General features: G+C 44.3%; 1 long non-coding RNA gene across 1 annotated transcript; it reads left to right on the forward strand.

The window, feature by feature from the left end:
• LOC110434051 lies at nucleotides 863-3,552 on the forward strand. Its single transcript, XR_002451505.1, has 3 exons — nucleotides 863-1,133; nucleotides 1,237-1,365; nucleotides 3,213-3,552. It is a non-coding gene; the product is annotated as an uncharacterized LOC110434051 (long non-coding RNA).

The following is a 17,728-nucleotide window of genomic DNA, read 5'->3' on the forward strand; positions in this document are numbered from 1 at the left end:
AGAACACTAGTCGGAAAGGCTTTCCGAGCACGTTTTTATTGGCCAACGGCAGTCGCCGACGCCGAGAAGCTGGTCCGGCATTGCGAAGGGTGCCAGTTCTTCGCCAAAAGAACCCACGTACCTGCTCATGAGATCCAGACAATTCCGTTGTCTTGGCCATTCGCCTGTTGGGGTCTTGACATGATTGGGCCATTCAAACCAGCCCCTGGCAATTTCAAGTTCGTGTTCGTGCTAATTAACAAATTCTCCAAGTGGATCGAGTACATGCCATTGGTCAAAGCAACTTCCAAGAAGGCTGTAGAATTCCTCAATCAAATCATACATAGATTTAGGATTCCCAATAGTATAATCACCGACCTGGGCACACTACACCACAACCCTTAATCTGCAACTAACTGCAGTTGCTAAAAGTTGTTATTAGCATAGAATGGTGAGTCGCTAAAGGTTAGTGAAGGACGGTCAGTTGCTAAAACCGAATAGGGCGATGGACGGTCCGTCGCTATAATCTTTTTCTTTTGCGTTGGACAGTCCGTTGCTATACATCAGGAACAACATCAGATGGTCCGTGGCTATAGAAATTTTCCATTCGCGCGTGGTACTTGGGCCCTTCCCGCTGTAATATTCTTAGTTATTACTTCCTTTGTTAAAACAGAATTAGTTAGTCACTAGATTGATTAATATTCTTAATATTTTCCTTCCGTTGTCTACTCATGGATTGATCCATTTGTCTATTATTACACGTCAGTAGACCCTAAGACTGACCCAGAAGAAAAATATGTTGCCCTCCTAGTAGTAGTACTACTACTACTAATACACTGAGACCCTAGGTAGCAGGCAGCCGTAGGTCAATGGACCAGCACCGTAACTCTCTCTTCCTCCCTCTGCTTCATTCCTTACCCCTATCTGTTCTTCACGTTGCACATGGCAGCAGCCCCCACTGCTCAAATCCACCTCCCCAGATGGCAAATCTCACCTCTAATTATCTCCATACTATTCTCTCCAATACAATGGTGCTACCCCTGCCATTTCCCCTCCATTCTGACCTTTTAATACCCTCTAATTTGAGATCCCAGTTCTGCTCTCTTTCCCCCTTTCACTGTGTTCAAACTAGATGCCGTAAATCGGCAACCATGGTTTGATTTCCTCCTCTATTACTCCCTCAGAATCGAATCTAAGGACACTAGCAGCTTTCTAGCTATCTTTCTCATTTGATTTCTTTCTCTGTGTTGTGTGCAGGTCGGGCGGCGGCGTGCACCACCGAGGTGCTGAACTCGACAACCATGGCGCCCAGGTAGGGTCAAGAAGCCTATGTGTGCTGCTGTGTGTGGGGATTTGGGCTCTAGCAACAACTCCTCTGATCTAACCGTGAGTACTCTTATTTTTGTTTCTTCATGCTTAGTTCATCTAGTCTGTAACTCTGTAAAAAGCTATGAGTGCTCTAGATGTGCAGTTTCTTGAGTACTATACCTATTACTGTAGTTTCCGTGACTTAAATCTCTTTTTCTTCGAATGTTGATAATAGGGAAGTTGTAGAGGAGCTTCAGATCTATTAGCTCGTGAAGTTTCATGATTTTATCCCGAATGGTTTGGGAGATATGAGTTTTCTAAATTAGCTGTCATGTTCTGACGAAATTTTTGATAGAACTAGATATAGGTGTATTTTGGGAACCTTAGAGGCATTGTGGGACTTCACAAAGAATAAGAGACTTGCAGTACTTTCCTATAGCTTTCCAGATTGGTAGGAATCATGATGTTTGGATAAGCGAAACTCTAGATATATATTTTTTCAAAGCTCAAGGTATTGTTTCCTCAGCGTAATTTTCAGTTAATATTGGGTCTTGCTCAGGTCCATTTAATTGGTTCTTTCTGCAAAGGTTAGTAATACCAAAGTTGTAGGATATGGAATTCTCTGATCTTTGGTTAAATTTCATATTTTTGGACTTGAGGATTTGGGTATATGAAAATGTGAACCTTGTTGTCACAATTCTTGAGCAGATTATGAGGTTTGTCTTCAACTATGGATTAGGATACCTTAAAGGCATGATAAAAATATGTCTTCTTTATGAAAGTTGTAGATATTAGTCTGTAGGTTCTAAAAATAATTTTGGTTGCCATAATATCCTTTATGAATTAAAAGATATAAAAAGGTGAAGACATTGTTATAGTAATTCTTCTCAAGATTTAGTCAGGACTATGTTCTACTACTATTATTCTTGCCTTGTCTACTGGAGAATCCCAGCCGGATAAGCTTGTTTAGATACATATGTCCCAATTGAGGTTCTTTAATCACAATTGAAGCATATGAACTGTCCAGAACTAAATCTGCATATATTATAGTTGTGGCATTTGGCTGTGCTTTTAGTAAGAACTTCACTTAAACAGTGTTAAAGAAAGTCAACCTAGATCATTTTAGGAGAACTTTACTTTAGTTTTATATATACTAACAAAAGTCTTTTGATAGGGTGTGTTTGACTTTCATGCAGTGTACATTGTATGCATATTAAGGGCCAATTGTGTTGCTGCAGGCCAGCAGTAAGATTAGGAATCCTGTTGCAATCGTTATTGGCTAATTGAAAAGGTAGGATTTGTGAATATATATTGCTCCTAGAATCTGTCAGTTCGGTGCTGTTCCAAAATTAATAGTTCCTTTATTGACTTACATATGTTACAAGTTATCTGATACCATTATCTCAGTTCATCAGAGTAAACCTTTAACTCAGCTCTCCAAATTCTTCTCAGATCCATTTTAGGCTATCCGCAAACGCTTTTTAAGTTAGCAATCGCTCTGGTGGTATAGTAGTATAGTTTTGAACATAGTAGACCTACCTCTAACACGTTTTCGCATAATGAATACGACTTTGTATTAGTAGTTTTAGTAGTAACCAAATACTTCATTGGAAAACATGGCAATAGTAGTGTACTAGTGTTAGTAGTATTCAATGTTTACATGTCTTCTATAATAGATCCATGTGTGTGCTCTGTAAGTGCTCAGGTTTTTGTTCACCTTCAATCTCTCATAAGATAGGATTATTTTGTTCACTACTATATGTGCTCATGTGTTTTCTATAATTACTGAGACCCATCAACTGAATTGGTCTTCCTACTTGTAATCGGTTTACAAGTTACAACTGACCTCCAACATTATGTTTCATGATGTTCCATGCATGCCTGCCTGCAAGATCTACAATTTCTAACTATGATACTTGTAACAGCTAAAGGTCTGCAATCAGCAAACAAGATCTCAGGGGGTTGCTAGTTCTTCTCAAAGATTTTCTCAAGGTGCTGCAAGATCATCTTAGAGACGCTAGGCAGTGCTAGATTGTTGGCAAGAAGGGTGCTGGGAGTAAACTTGAATGCTTTTGGACTAGATGCTATCTTATGGTGTACTAGATACTATCTTTGAATACTTTTGGACTACAATCTGGAAGTTTTAGTTTGTGGACTCGATGGTCATAATGTTGGATCAATTTTGGATGACTTACCTAGATTATGTATTCAGCTACTATATGCATGTTTGTATGTTGGTTTGATGGCAAGAAGCTTAATAAGCTAGTCACATGATTATTTATGTACTCATTTGATATGGATGACTGAGTGTATGATTAATGTGTCTATTTGTGTATGTCATTTAGTATAATATTGGTTGTGAATGTGGTCTAGTTTTAAATATATGTGGATTATTTTTTTTACTTATTCAATTGATCTCGATGGACTGTCAGTTGCTAAAAGTTGTTATTGCGATGAACTGTCCGTTGCAAAAACTACTAATAGACTGTCTGTTGCTAAATGATGGGGCGATGGATGGTCCGTTGCTAAAGATGAAGTCCGTTGCTATATACATACAACGACAGCTTCAACAGCAACTGCTGAGGTCCGTCGCTATAACTTTTAGCCACGGACCCTCTATCGCTATACACCCCTTACAGCAACTTTAAGTCAGTCGCTGATTAAGGGTTGTGGTGTAGTGGCAATCAGTTCACCGACACTACATTCTGGGACTTCTGTGATGACAAAGGCATGGTCATAAAATACGTGTCGGTAGCCCATCCTCGAGCCAACGGTCAAGTCGAGCGAGCCAATTGAATGATTATCGATGCACTAAAGAAAAAGGCTATACACGGAAAATGACAGGGCGCCAGGGCGGTGGATGAAAGAATTACCGGCAGTGGTCTGGGGCCTCCGAACACAGCCTAGTCGGAACACGGGTGTATCCCCCTATTTCATGGTTTATGGGGCTGAGGTAGTGCTCGCCTCCGATGTAGCTTTCGGATCTCCAAGAGTCGAGCATTTCGACCAGTCTTCCGCCGACCACGCTAGAGAACTTGAAATTAATTGCACAGAAGAGAAACGGTTGGCCTGCTGCCTTCAGAGAGCTAAGTACCTTGAAGCCATGAGACGGTACTACAATAAGAACGTCAAGGATCGCTCCTTCATGGTCAGTGATCTGGTACTCAAGTGGAAAACAAGTCAAGAAGGAATGCATAAGTTATCTACGCCCTGGGAGGGACCTTTTGTGGTCACCGAAGTTACACGTCCTACCTCTTATAGGCTGGCTTACCCAGACGGAACAAGCCTGCCCAACTATTGGCAAAGAGACAAACTACGATGTTTCTACCCCTAAGTTTCAGTACATCTCACTTGTATATTTTTCTGATGAATAATAATAAAGTTTGTCTTCTTGCCATATATTTCTACATATGCAGAATACTTGACAAGCGCGACAACATCCTTCCTCGACAAGTCACGCAACGAAATCACTCAATGATACTCGACATAATTCAGTGATACATCACTCAGATAACTTATGTACAGCGCTCCAAACCATGGTTCTCAAATTCTGACTTTATTACAAACTTTATAAACAAAGTTTACAATAAACACCCCTCTAGACAGTTTCTAGTATATCCCTACAGACTATTTTATTGAGCCTACTACTCGGGTCGCTCTCCCGCGTGGGCTTCTTGTGCCGTCGAAGGGGTCGGGGCCACCGGCGCCTGGCTGGTCGAGACAGCAGGCGTCGATCGCCCATCTCCTGCAATCGCCGCCCCCGACAACTCCCTAGCCGACCTGTCTGACCCTGGCTGATCGGGGGGAGTAGATGTCCCGCAGAGGTTTATGTCGCTGATCACCGTCGACGATAGGTCGAGCAGGCCAACGCGAAGGTCATCCGCCTCCTTCGGACCAACCTCCTTGGGGTATCCCCTTTCCAGTCAGGACAGGTCGACCAGGGGGTAGTGAGCACGCACCATGCTGAGGACATGCGCTCCGGCGAACTCCCCAGCATCCTTCATGAACTGCTGAAGCCAGCCCCACGCCTGTTGTGCCTTCTCGACTAGGGTCAGCCTAGGTGCGCGGGGCTGGTCCTCGGGGAGCTCGGGGCTGATTAGATCCAGCACTGGAGTGACCCCCTTCCAGAGCTTTATGCAGTTTGTCTTCCAGAAATCCCGGTCTTTCACCAGGTCCTCGACGTGCTTCTTGGTGTTGGCCTTGAGCACTATGAGCAGTTCCAAGCAAAAATGAAAGCAAATAGTTAACAACAAGTTATGCCAATCAATATTTTGTGATCAGAAAGGTCGAAGCGGATCCTACCAGTCAGCTCCCGATTCCTGGCTTTGAGCTCCTCGTCCGCCTTGTGCTCGCCTTCCAGCGCACGAGCACGCTCCTGGCTAAGCTGGTCCTTCTCCTTATGGAGGCGCCCGATCTCCTCCTCTAAACCTAAAGTAATAATTGTTTGTCATAAGAATCGACCACGTAGTTAACTACAACTACCTAGAAACTTGACTTACTCCTCTTCTCGCGATCCTTATCGGCTAGTCACCGAGTAAGGTCCAGCATACGCTCTTCCTGAGTCGCCTTCTCCTTCGCCTCCTTCTCGGCCTCTGACCGAATGCGGTCCACCTCTACGGTCAGGATTTTGTCCTCGGCAACCACCCCCTCAATCTGGTCGAAGCACCTTTTTTGGTACTTCGCCGTTTTCATTGCGTCCTACGGAAATCAAACATACCACACAGCGAACAAACCACGGTATAAGACCACTCACCTTAACTTCATTGATGAGCCGCTTGGTAGCACGCTCTACCCTCTCTGCCTCCTCGGTCTCGGCGATCTCCTCATGGCCGGCCCAGTGGTCCCCACGCTGGCGCCATACGTAAATGTGTTGGCGACCATCGTGGGGACGCCCCTAGATTTCCTCCACTTCGTCATCAGAGGCTGCTTGAGCTTTCTCGCCTTCTGTGCTACCCCCAGCCACGGTAACAGGTATCATAGGCCCCTTACCTCGGTTAGGAGAGCCCTCCAACGTGGGAGCCACCGCCAGAGTTGGAGATGGGACCTTGCCTTCTTCAACTAGAGCGGGGGATGGGATTTCGTGTCCCTCCTCTACCACACTGCTCGGGGGAGGAGTCCCCGCGGTGGCATCACCCCTTGTTGGGGTGCTCGCCCCAGCCCTGCCGCGGGCCGGGTCCTCGTCGGCCACCTCCGTCGTAGCGGCAACGGTGAGCTGCTCCACGGGCTGCTCTGTGGCAGTCTATCCCGCGACGCTCTGCTCGGCGGTCACCGGCTTGGGCGTTCTCGAGCTCAAAACATTGCCAGGATCAACATTCGAGGCAGTACTACAAGGAAAACCCAATCCAGAGTTACAACACCGAAATTCAAACCTACGAAAAAGGTACTTCTCTTGATAAACTTACAGATCGGAACTTCTATGCGCCGTAGTGAAGACTCTTCTTCTGGCTCGCCCAGCCGCCTTCGCCGCTTCTGTTCCCCCAGGTCGTACCTGCTCGACGTGCGCCGCAGGCGGGTCCTCGGCAACGCGACCACCATCGCCTGGGGCGAGGTCGGGGCGGCTTGTAACACCCTAGGTGTTAAGCATGCATTTAGTCTCATAAACTCATTCATAAGCATCCTCATTAAGCATGGCATAAGCATCACATCCCATGAGCACCATAGTAATCTAAGTGTGATTTTATGTGCTTTATTTATGTGAATTAATGGGTCAAAAATATTATGCTTGCTTCTAAATTTCTTGAAATGTCCAAATTAGGTTGAAATATGTGTTAGAAGAATTAAGAGTATTTTATTGAAATTTCTGCAGCCATAGAAGTTGAGAAAATGGAATTTATAGAAAAATCCCTAAAATGAATTTATTAAGAACCTAGAACTAGTTTTAATTTTAATTTGTGGTTCAAAATCTATTTGGAATTTGTGAATTCAACCTAAAGCAAAGTTGTAGGGTTTTTGATTTAGAACAACTTTTGTTTTGGGAGAAAAGGGTGAAAATGATTTTAAAATAGTCCAAATGAATTTAGAAAGAGTTTGAGAAAAGAAATTCAAATTAAAAAAAAGAAAGGGGGGCTGTTCACTGGCGGGCCGGCGCCAGCCAACCGGCCCAGCCAGCGAAGCTAGCCCAGGCCACCCCGCGCCGCGTCCACCTCCCTCCCCGCGCGCTCGGACACGGCCTCGCCGCACGCGCCCGACCGTGTAAGGCCGACGGCGCCGCGTGGACGGCATGCGCGGCTCGCCGGCGCCACGACCTCCCCCCTCCGCTGTGGACAGCGCCAGCGCCTCCGCCACTTTCGCCTCCACCCCGTGCGCGCTCTCTTGCCCTCTCTCCCGCTCTCTCGCCTTCGCTCCGGGCGGACCGCACCGCCGCCCACCATAGGAGCTCCCCGAGCTCCCTTCGCCTTGTTCCCGGCACCTCGTCGCCTCCCAGCGCCTCCTTCCACCTCTCCGAGCTCCGCATTTGCTCCGCATGCTCGGACAAGCTTTCTTCCCGTAGGTGAGCCTTCCTAGGGGGCCGAATCGCTCGCCGGAGAGTGTGCGGCCTCGTCAGAGCTCTCCGCGGCGTTGGTATCCCTGGCTCTCCCTCTCTTGGCCCTTTCTTGCCTCACAAGCGCGCGCACTATGGTCGCCGTGGTTCCCCGAGTCACGTGAAGCCGCTCTAGCGCGCTCTACCGGATTGCGGTGGCCGGCACCGCTGCGGCAGCGCCACCGGTCCGCAATTGCCGGTGGTCAGCTCGCTGCGTTGGGTCTCACAGCGAGTGGTGGGGTGGGATCAAGTCGCAAGAAGGAGACGAACGCGTTGGTACCGTTGGTTTCGGCCGGGAGGCATCACCGGCGGCGAGCCGTCGACGGGGACCTCCTCCCCTCTCTGTGTTCTGGCCAGCGGGCCCGGCTGGCAGGCGGGTCCGCTCGTCAGTGGCCGCGGGTGCACTGCACCGGGTGCACCTAGCGGGTCTCGGGGGTGGTTTTGAAATAGGTTTTTTTTTAGAAAATGTTTTCCAGAAATTGATTTAAATGATGTAAAATCTATCTTGAGTTATATGGCTCCAAAATTGGTGAAATAACTTTTGATGTGCTCTAAAATCTCAGATCTATAGTTTGGTGTGGTTGCATGTCATGTTTGAGCAACTTTTCTATGCAAATATATTTAATCCATGTTTTTGCTGGAAATTAGAAAATGCATAGTAATTAAAATATAGCTCAGAAAAATATGAAACTTGTTTTGTTGGCTCTGCATGGATGATTAGGCTCTGGGAAAAATATGTTGCACATTATTTGTTGTATGAAATAATTTATGGTGATTTAAATGCTTGCATGGCAGTGGTTTATGATTTTTAATAAATAATTGGATCATGCAATTAATCTGGACATTTTTGTGGGTGTTTCTTATGTTAATAGGTTAATTATAAAAATATGAAATCTGCTGTTTGGCATTTATACCACAGTAGGATATTTATACTTGCTTATAGGAATTAATCTTGTTATTTTTGTAGCCCAAAATAAAAGTCCAAATATTATGAGAAATTTATGGTAGACTTTATGGTTGACTAGTGATCTGCTATAATTTTTGTGGAATTTATTGATAAATAGAAATATATGCTACTTTTGTAGGCCTAAAAGTGGACGAATAAATTATGAATTGTTATACATAGATTAAATAAAGTAAAATGGTGTTTGGTGTATCTTTGAAGCATCATGTGAGTTGTTGGTTAACCATGAAGACAACTTGTAGAAGAGAATACAATAAATGCTTAGTTCGGTTACATGTTCTTGGATTATGTTGACTACCTTGTAGAAATGACCACCTATATCATCTATGCACCATGTCATGGTCATATGTTACCCACTTGCATAAGCATTGCACCCCGGGCATCTCGCACTCCACTCATGAGCATACGTGCACCATACAGGCTCGCAGGAGAATGAGGTGGAACCCGAGGAACAGGAGGAGACCCAGGAGCAGCAACCTCTAGGAGGACCGGAGCCCGGAGAAGAGCTGCAGGAGTGCCCGGATCACAAACCGAGCACGTTTGAGAAAGGCAAGCCCCGGAGCATTCTAAGTCTCCCTATTCTCGCTAACATAAATGACATATTATGCTTGTTCTACTATGTTGCATTTAAGTGATAGGAATTGCTTGATACCGTTGATGCATATGTACTCCTTGATATCACCACTTGTTTATCTACCTTGTCCTATGTAGATAGGCATGGAGTCTATGATTAGCTTGCTTAGTCCGGTAGAAGTCGGGTGATTTCCTGTCACCTGCGAGATATTGGTGGATACCTGCTTGATTAGCGGTGGTTGCTTTGGGAAACGATAACCAAGTGGGGAAAGGAATTTGAGACCGGGCAGGGTCTTATGGTGGGCTGACCATAGTGCCCCTACTTGTGTCGGTTAAGGACCGATCGTTGATGGCCCTCTTTTCATGTTGAACGCATGCCCCACACTTAGCTGGAAGGATAAGTCGTTCCGACCGCGAAACCTAAGCACTATCCGGGCCGAGAATCGGCCCGATGTACGCGCTGTATTGGTGATGGTTGAGGAGAACGACGAGGGCACGGCGTGCAACCTTGGTATACCTTGGATACCTCGGTCGCCGGAACGGTCCTCGGGTACGGGCGGTGCCTGTCGAACCCGCGAATTGGTCCTGGATAGTGCAACACGGTGATCCGTAGCTCACTTGATCAGTGAGTGTGGTTTATGTGGGGAATAAACTCGCCAGCTGGTCAGAAATCGATTCGAATCGCCATCGCTCCTGGATAGTGAGCACTTGACATGAGCTTCGTTCTCGTAGTACGGACTATGGAACACTTGGGTTATGATGAGAAATGATTTATGAATGCTATAATGAGGTACCATCATATTACTACACTTGTTTGCAATAGTACAGGTGCAAACCTAGATAATAGGTAATGATAATAACAAACTTGAGCTAATTAAAAGAAGAAAGGTCTTTGGGCTATGTTCAGTGGAACAGTGCTTTTATGCAAAAGTCTCAGCTACCCCACCATATAGCCTTCATGATCCTTGAAGAGTCTTTATTTTTGGTTATGACGGGTAAGTCTAGCTTAGTACATTCTTGTACTCTGGGTTCTATTCCCATGTTGTTTTTTGCAGATGGTCAAATGTACTATGGTTATTGCATCCTCTGCCCGTACCCAGCAATGGGCGATGACTAGACCAAGGGCGATGGTCACTCTACCTCTTCTTTTGCTTTTGTGGGAATGACCGAACTGTGGCACTATACCAGACTAAGTGTGTGTGTGTTATTTTCAAACTATGAAGCTTCCGCTACTTGAGAACTTGGTTTGTAATAATTTCAAGAACTCCGATGTATTTTATGAATGTGGTGAACTGGATGTAATTGTGAATGGGGACCGCTAAACTTATTACGATCTTGGCTGTATGTACGATATGTGGTTTGAAATCCTTCGAGATTTCACGGACTACCGGGATTATAAGGGCTTAAGCTCGATGGTTTGACCGTGCAAATGGTCACTATTAGGCTTAATCTCTTATACTTTGGGCGGTTCTGTTACACGGCTGTGGGGTCTGTGGATCAAGGTCGGGGCCGCCTCCTCCTCATCATCGTCCTCGACGATCCTGACATGCTGTCGGTGCTTGGGTGCTCGGATGTCAGAAGTTGACCACTAGCCCATCACAGGGCCTGCAGCTTCCCCTGTAGGTGCTGCTCCAACTGAAGATGGCTCCACCCTGTCATCGGTGGTCGGAGCCGGCCGGTTCTTTCCTTCGTCGCTGCTGGTGTACTGGTCACACCTAGTAGCGTCATCCGCTGGGGGATCCATTCCGGCCGGGTGCTCCATACCTGGCGCTAGCGACACATATACCGTCGCCCGGTCCACGTCTCCAATCTACAACAAAAGTATGACAAGTCATTAGCATAAGAATGTGATACTTTTAGAACATTGCGGAAGGACTACAATTAACTTGGGGGCTGGCCGACCCAGCTTGTAGGCATGCATCCGGTTGTTGCTTCTTACGAAGCTGTTGTCTCCCAAGTTGAATAGCTCGTTGATCCTTTGCTGGATCTCCAGTTTCTCCAGGTTGTCTGGGCGTAGTCTGGTCGAAACTTGCCCGACCTGGTACTCATACGCGGCATGCACCCTTCTCTGACAGGGCATCACTCGTCGGGCGAGGAAATTCCTGACCACCCCTGGTCCATCCAGGTGTGACCAGTCGATCAGGCCCATTAGCTTTGACACCTGACCGCTGAATTCTGGTCGGTCCGTCCAACTGGTCCTCTTCTCGGAACGTAACCGATATCACAGATCGTAGCGCTGCCTGGCTCTTCCCTGATGTAGACCCCCCCTCGTACCATTCAGTGAGGGAGGTGTTCCATGGGCAGCTGAGGTACCAGTTCTTCATGCCATCACGAAGATTGAGGTATACTCCACCAGCAATCTTAGGGCCTCCAACCGCCCCCTTCTTCCTCCAGCAGAACAAGTAGCGGAAGAGATCAAAGTGTGGTTCTATCCCAACATAGGCCTTGCACAAATGAACGAAAGTGGAAACAAGAAGAATGGAGTTGGGATGCAGAATGCAAATCCCAATCTCATAATGAAGAAGAAGGCCTTGAAAAAATAGATGAACAGGCAACCCAAATCCCCTCTTGAAAAAATCATCAAAAACAACGATCTCACCAGCTCGGGGATCCGGGTAACTCTCCCCTTCTGGCGCCCTCCAGCCACCAAGCTCCTGGTCGCGCAGAAGCCCCATCTGGACGAGGTCATTGAGGGACCTCGTGGTGCTCCGAGATTTTTTCCACTCCTTGGCCATCATCTCGGCCCTTTTCTTTGAGTCACTCTTCGCCATTCCTACTGCGCGGAGAGCATTGAACTGGGTGTTGAGTGGTTGAAGGTGCTAAGGAGGACGATAGCAGGAGGCAGGATACTGGTATGCAACTACTGGGTAAAGAACAAGGGCACAACATTGGGCTCTATATAGTAGCAAACCCACCTTTTGCCCTTCCTGCATTTTAGGGAAGTGGGTGGTTTTTGCGGCGGGTGTGGCGTTTTGGTTTTCAAGGATTATCGTAGTAAATTCGGTGGCCCTTTTTAAAATGATTGTTGGTTTCCTTTTCTTGAACCGCGCGATGAGTGTCTATGTAGTTAGCAGGCACCCCTTTTTATGCGGCAGACTGACAAGATGGCAGGATGCTCCGTCACATCGCAAATTAATGCGACGATACAATTTTTTCAAAAGCTAAGTACTTAATTTGATCGGTTCATTTGATAGTCTGGGGACTGTACCGACCACCGAGCATGATATGCTCGGGGACTAGTCGACCAGCCCGCTTATTTGGAAGTCTGGGGACTGTACCGACCACCAGGCATGATATGCTCGGGGACTGGTCGACCAGCCCGCTCATTCAAAAGTCTAGGACTGTACCGACCACCGAGCATGATATGCTCGGGGACTGGTCGACCAGCCCGCTCATTCAAAAGTCTAGAGACTGTATCGACCACCGAGTATGATATGCTCGGGGACTGGTCGACCAGTCGCCTCATTCGAAAGTCTGGGGACTGCACCGACCACTGAGCACGATACGTTTGGGGACTGGTCGGTCAGTCTGCTCAATTGCAAACAAGCATGATATGATCGGGACTGGTAAATTCAATTGCATAACATTTAACTGGGTTATTTAAATCTTTTAGACCTTGCTACAAGGCTCATACTTCGCCTTCCAGCAAGCTCGGGGACTAAGAAGGCGTGTTACATCACAATACACGGTGCTCGGGGACTAGCTGTGGGGGTATAAACCCCTATACCCTTACGGCTAGACTTGGGCCAGGAGACTTGGCCCACCACGAGACAGTTCGAGGCTTGATCCAACTGCTCGAAGTTTCACGCAAGGAAACAAGACGTGGAGATCAAGCCAGATTCTAGTCGGTTAGAATAGGAATTGATATCGTATTATCTATAGCAATTGTAACCGACTAGGATTAGTTTCCAGATCTGTAACCTGCCCTCTGGACTATATAAAGAGGGGCAAGGGACCCCCCATAGACAACTCAACTCAACACAATTCGATCCACAGCAATACAATCAGACGCAGGACGTAGGTATTACGCCCACACGGCGGCCGAACCTGGATAAAAACCTTGTTTGTGTCTTGTGTCACCATCAAGTTCGTAGCTTGTGCACCTGTCTGCTGATAAACTACTTCCATAGGTATACCCCAAGGTAGACTGCCGACTAGCTTTCGTCGACACCGTGAGATCAACTTTATAAGCAAGGGTCTAGTTTTTACTTGAAAAACACAAGTCTAGCTACCAACCTATGCATGCTAGTTATCATATCATCAATCAAGTTCTATAACTAGCATACACCACACAAGCATGCATATTGTATTTAGAAACTTATGCAATGCAAGCAAGCACATGAATATGCACAAATCAAATGCAACCAATCAATGTTCATGAGCTTGCTCCCCCTACTTGTGTGCTTCTCATATTCAAGAATTTTGATCCATAATTTTTTCAATGTTGATCCATCAACTTCCCATCTTTTGTTCAATGTTCCTCCCTCAACTTCCCATCTTTTGTTGTCCAACTTCTCCCATGATCATATCTTTGTTCCAACTTCTCCCCCTTTGTCATCAATTTCCATAAAAGGTATGTGATACCAATTAAATCACTTGATACCATTTGAAAAAGTGTGCATCTTATTGTGATAAATGATTGCATATGGGGTAGATGGTTGAGACTTGAAACTTGCATTTTTTATGGACATAACCATATGTGTTGGAATGACATTACTTGTATTGCTCTTGAGATACCACATAGTATCTTTGGCCTTGATACCATTTGACGGGGCACTCCCCCGATGTCATAACATGGGTCATTCACTTGTCAATCTTGTTGGTGAGGGAACTTTCTTTGCTTGATGATCACTTAAAGTTGAGGATCACTTGTGGAACCACCTTCTTGTATGATAGACACCATATGTATAAATGTCATATCATTTGAAATATCTTGTCCGATATCATATGGGATTCTTCTACCAATTAAGGTCTTCTAGTATGGAACCACTTGTTTGCTATCTTGAACGTTTGCTATCATCATCATGAGTACCATTTGTTGGATACCAATTGAATAAACATTTGAATTTAGATACCCATTTGTATTGTTGTCTTGTTCTTGTACTCTCATCACTATGAGCTTCTAATTGTTGACTTGAACTAAGTTGATTTGCTAAAGCTTCCAAGTCCAGTTTGAACCAATGACAAGCTTTTTCACACCTCACATTAAGGGTTATCTTGCCAATGTTGTACTTGTCACTTGTTAACAATCCAAAATAGATCAAGTACTTGGGTTTACTAGCTCATGAACAAACTCATATACATACCACTAGATCAACTAATCATTCAAGAAATAGTGGTAGGCTATGAATTGAAAACTTTTCATTTGTCATGCATGATCCTATTAAGCATGTACTATATGCACTAACCGCATACTAGTAAGGGATGAAACGATCATGCACATTACAATGATACCTTTGCTATATATCTTGGAGTAGAGAATAGTCAATAAGGTTCCAATTTAGCTCCAATAGCAATGTGAAGTCCAATTATAAGCTTGGTAAAGACCAATTATAAATGCCAATTGATAGATCAAATCTTCACCCATATGAAATAAAAACCACTTATGATCAAGTGCACTATATCTTGATGTGGTTGGCTTGCTTCATCTTTTCTTGATCTTTGCTTGCATGAGAGAACTACTAAGAATATCACTTGAAATAGCATGACTAACTCTCTTTTGGTTTGTTACTTGCTTTCTTGATCAATCCTTTTGATTGCTTCAACTAAGCATCTCAAATGTCCTTTATATCACCACTTCCATGTTAGCCTTCCAAGCACCACACTTGGTTTACCCACTCCTCGGGCGGCAAGCCCCTCACATAGGGAGAAGTGACCTCTCTCCAAAGAACTATTCTTGATACTCACTTGAATGCTTTGATTGATTGATTCAAGTGATGGACTTAATGTGATGAGTAACCATGAATCCTTCTTTAAGTCCTTTTTCTACTTGTTTAAGTCCGTTTTGTTTCTACCAAATGATCTTCAATAGTTACTTGAACTTAAACTTTATCTTCATCTTGAGTTTGATCTTGATCTTCAATCTTGAGTACTAAATGTGTACACCAAGTATATTTCACAATCAAATGACCTTGTACTCAATACTTGTCATGCTTCTAGATCAATTCAAAAACAAACTTAGGTGCCTCAAACACTTATGATCATGTTTCTAACTTGAGGACCTTTCAATTGAATTGACTCTAGATCAATCCAATAATTGTTACTTTTCTGGCAGATTCTGTACCCTTTAAGGAAATATCTATATCTCACAATGTATAGATCCAAGTACGACGAAATTTGGTGGAGATGTGATTAACTAAGTCATCTAGCAGGTGTAAAAATTTGAGCTTCATTTGACTTCAAGATTGCTATCAGATTTCAATTCTTCCACCACTGCTACATGCTGAAAACTGCTGCACTATAGCTGATAAGATCCACTCCAAAACTGAAGTATCCCTTATCCAATTCTTATGAAATTTCTACAGCATCTTCTATGATAATTGTACAGAATGCATACCAAATTTCAAGCCATTCCAAATAGATTTGATTACTCAAACGCAGACTTGATCTCAGCTAGCTCAGATTCTCAATGTTGGACAGATTTCAAGCAATTGAGCTATACTTCTTCAAATTGAATCAAACTTGAAATAGACTCGTTTGAATACATTCACAAGACATGAATCGATTCAATCCACTTACTAAGTGTCATCTTATGAACTTATTCAACTCAAATCAATCCAAACATGATTACTAAGCATTTATCCATTCAAACACCTTATAGCTAGCAACATTGCATATATATCCAATTCAATCAACTCATATGCACCCAAATAAATGTGATCAACAAATATATACCTTGGTTAGCTCATTATCATCTAATTTGCAAGCTTCAACTCATGTATTTGCAAGCCATCAAATGATCCAATAAATCACCACAACTTGAATGTGACACTTGTATGTTGTAGCACATTTGGACTTCACTATCTTGTCATGACATTGGGTTTGGATGTGCACTAGGCTTCAATACTTGACTCAATCATAAGATGAAATAATTATAGGATCAATTGAATCAAGCCTCCAATGTCGATGGTACCTACACATGTTCATCCACTTTTTGATGGTACCCAAACTAGTTTGGGTCCTCTCAAGTTACGAGCAACATACTTAGGCGATGCCTTAGTATGAGTAGCGGAATGTTTTGCAATAGAAACCATAGAGGTACCATCACCATCCTTTCTAAGCATATTATGATTATTAATTGAAATAGGCTTAGAATTATTACCTAGGGGACATGAATGAGCCATGTGTCCCCTTTCCTGGCATAAGTAGCAACTTCTCTTTGATTGAGCCTTTTCTTCCTTGCTCATGTGTTGCTTCTCATTGCCTTGCCTCTTGAGAGTTGCTTGAGCCTTCTTCTCAAGCTTGGTAGGACACTTCGAGGCAAAGTGTCCATCATTCTTGCACTCAAAGCATTTGATGTGGGAGAGGTCTTTTGATGACCTTGATTGTCTATCTCCCCTTCTTGTCTTCTTCTTCATCATCGCCATGTCACCACCATCTTCATGGTAGATCTTGACTGGAGCTTGGGGCTTCTTTTCTTGCTCAACTTGTGGCTTTTGTTGAGGCTCTTCTTGTTGCTTCACTAATTGCTTGGTTGGGCACATTGAGGTGAGATGACCCCAAGTGCGGCACTTGAAGCACTTGACATGCTTTAGCTTCTCTTCTTCCTTCATCTTCTTGAGCTTCTCAATGTTTGGGCAACCATTTGCAAGGTGTCCTGCTTCATGACACTGATAGCACATGGTGTGAGAAGTCCCCTTTGTCATCTTCTTTTTGAAGGCAAGGCCACATTTGTCACCATAATTTCTTTGAGTCTTCAATATATGCTCAAAGGTGACTTTTGAGTTGTAGCACCTCTCTAATTTGTTGCTCAAATTCTTCACTTTATTTTTGAGCTCATTGTTCTCCTTCAAAAGGTTAGTCTCACAAGACATGGAGGTAGAACAAATATCTAATTGTGAAGAACATGGGATAGATAATAAATCATCACAAGAGGTGGATACATGCTTATTGCCTACATCACAAGGGTTAGTAACAATATGTGATTGATCATTTCACCCAAGTGATGAGCTCTCACTAGTTTTAATTTCTTCATTAGAAAGCTTCTTAGTGAGAAAAGCATGATCTTTTACCAAATTATCATGAGCAACACAAAGTTCCTCATGAGCCAATTTTAGCTCCTCATGTAAACAAGTAGTAACATAAAGTAGATGTTTTTGTTGTTCACATGCGTTCTTTAGAAATGAGTTTTCATTTTTTAATTTATTTGATTTTGCTAACTCATT

Source organism: Sorghum bicolor, chromosome 3 (genome assembly GCF_000003195.3).
Source record: "Sorghum bicolor cultivar BTx623 chromosome 3, Sorghum_bicolor_NCBIv3, whole genome shotgun sequence".
Taxonomy (NCBI): domain Eukaryota; kingdom Viridiplantae; phylum Streptophyta; class Magnoliopsida; order Poales; family Poaceae; genus Sorghum; species Sorghum bicolor.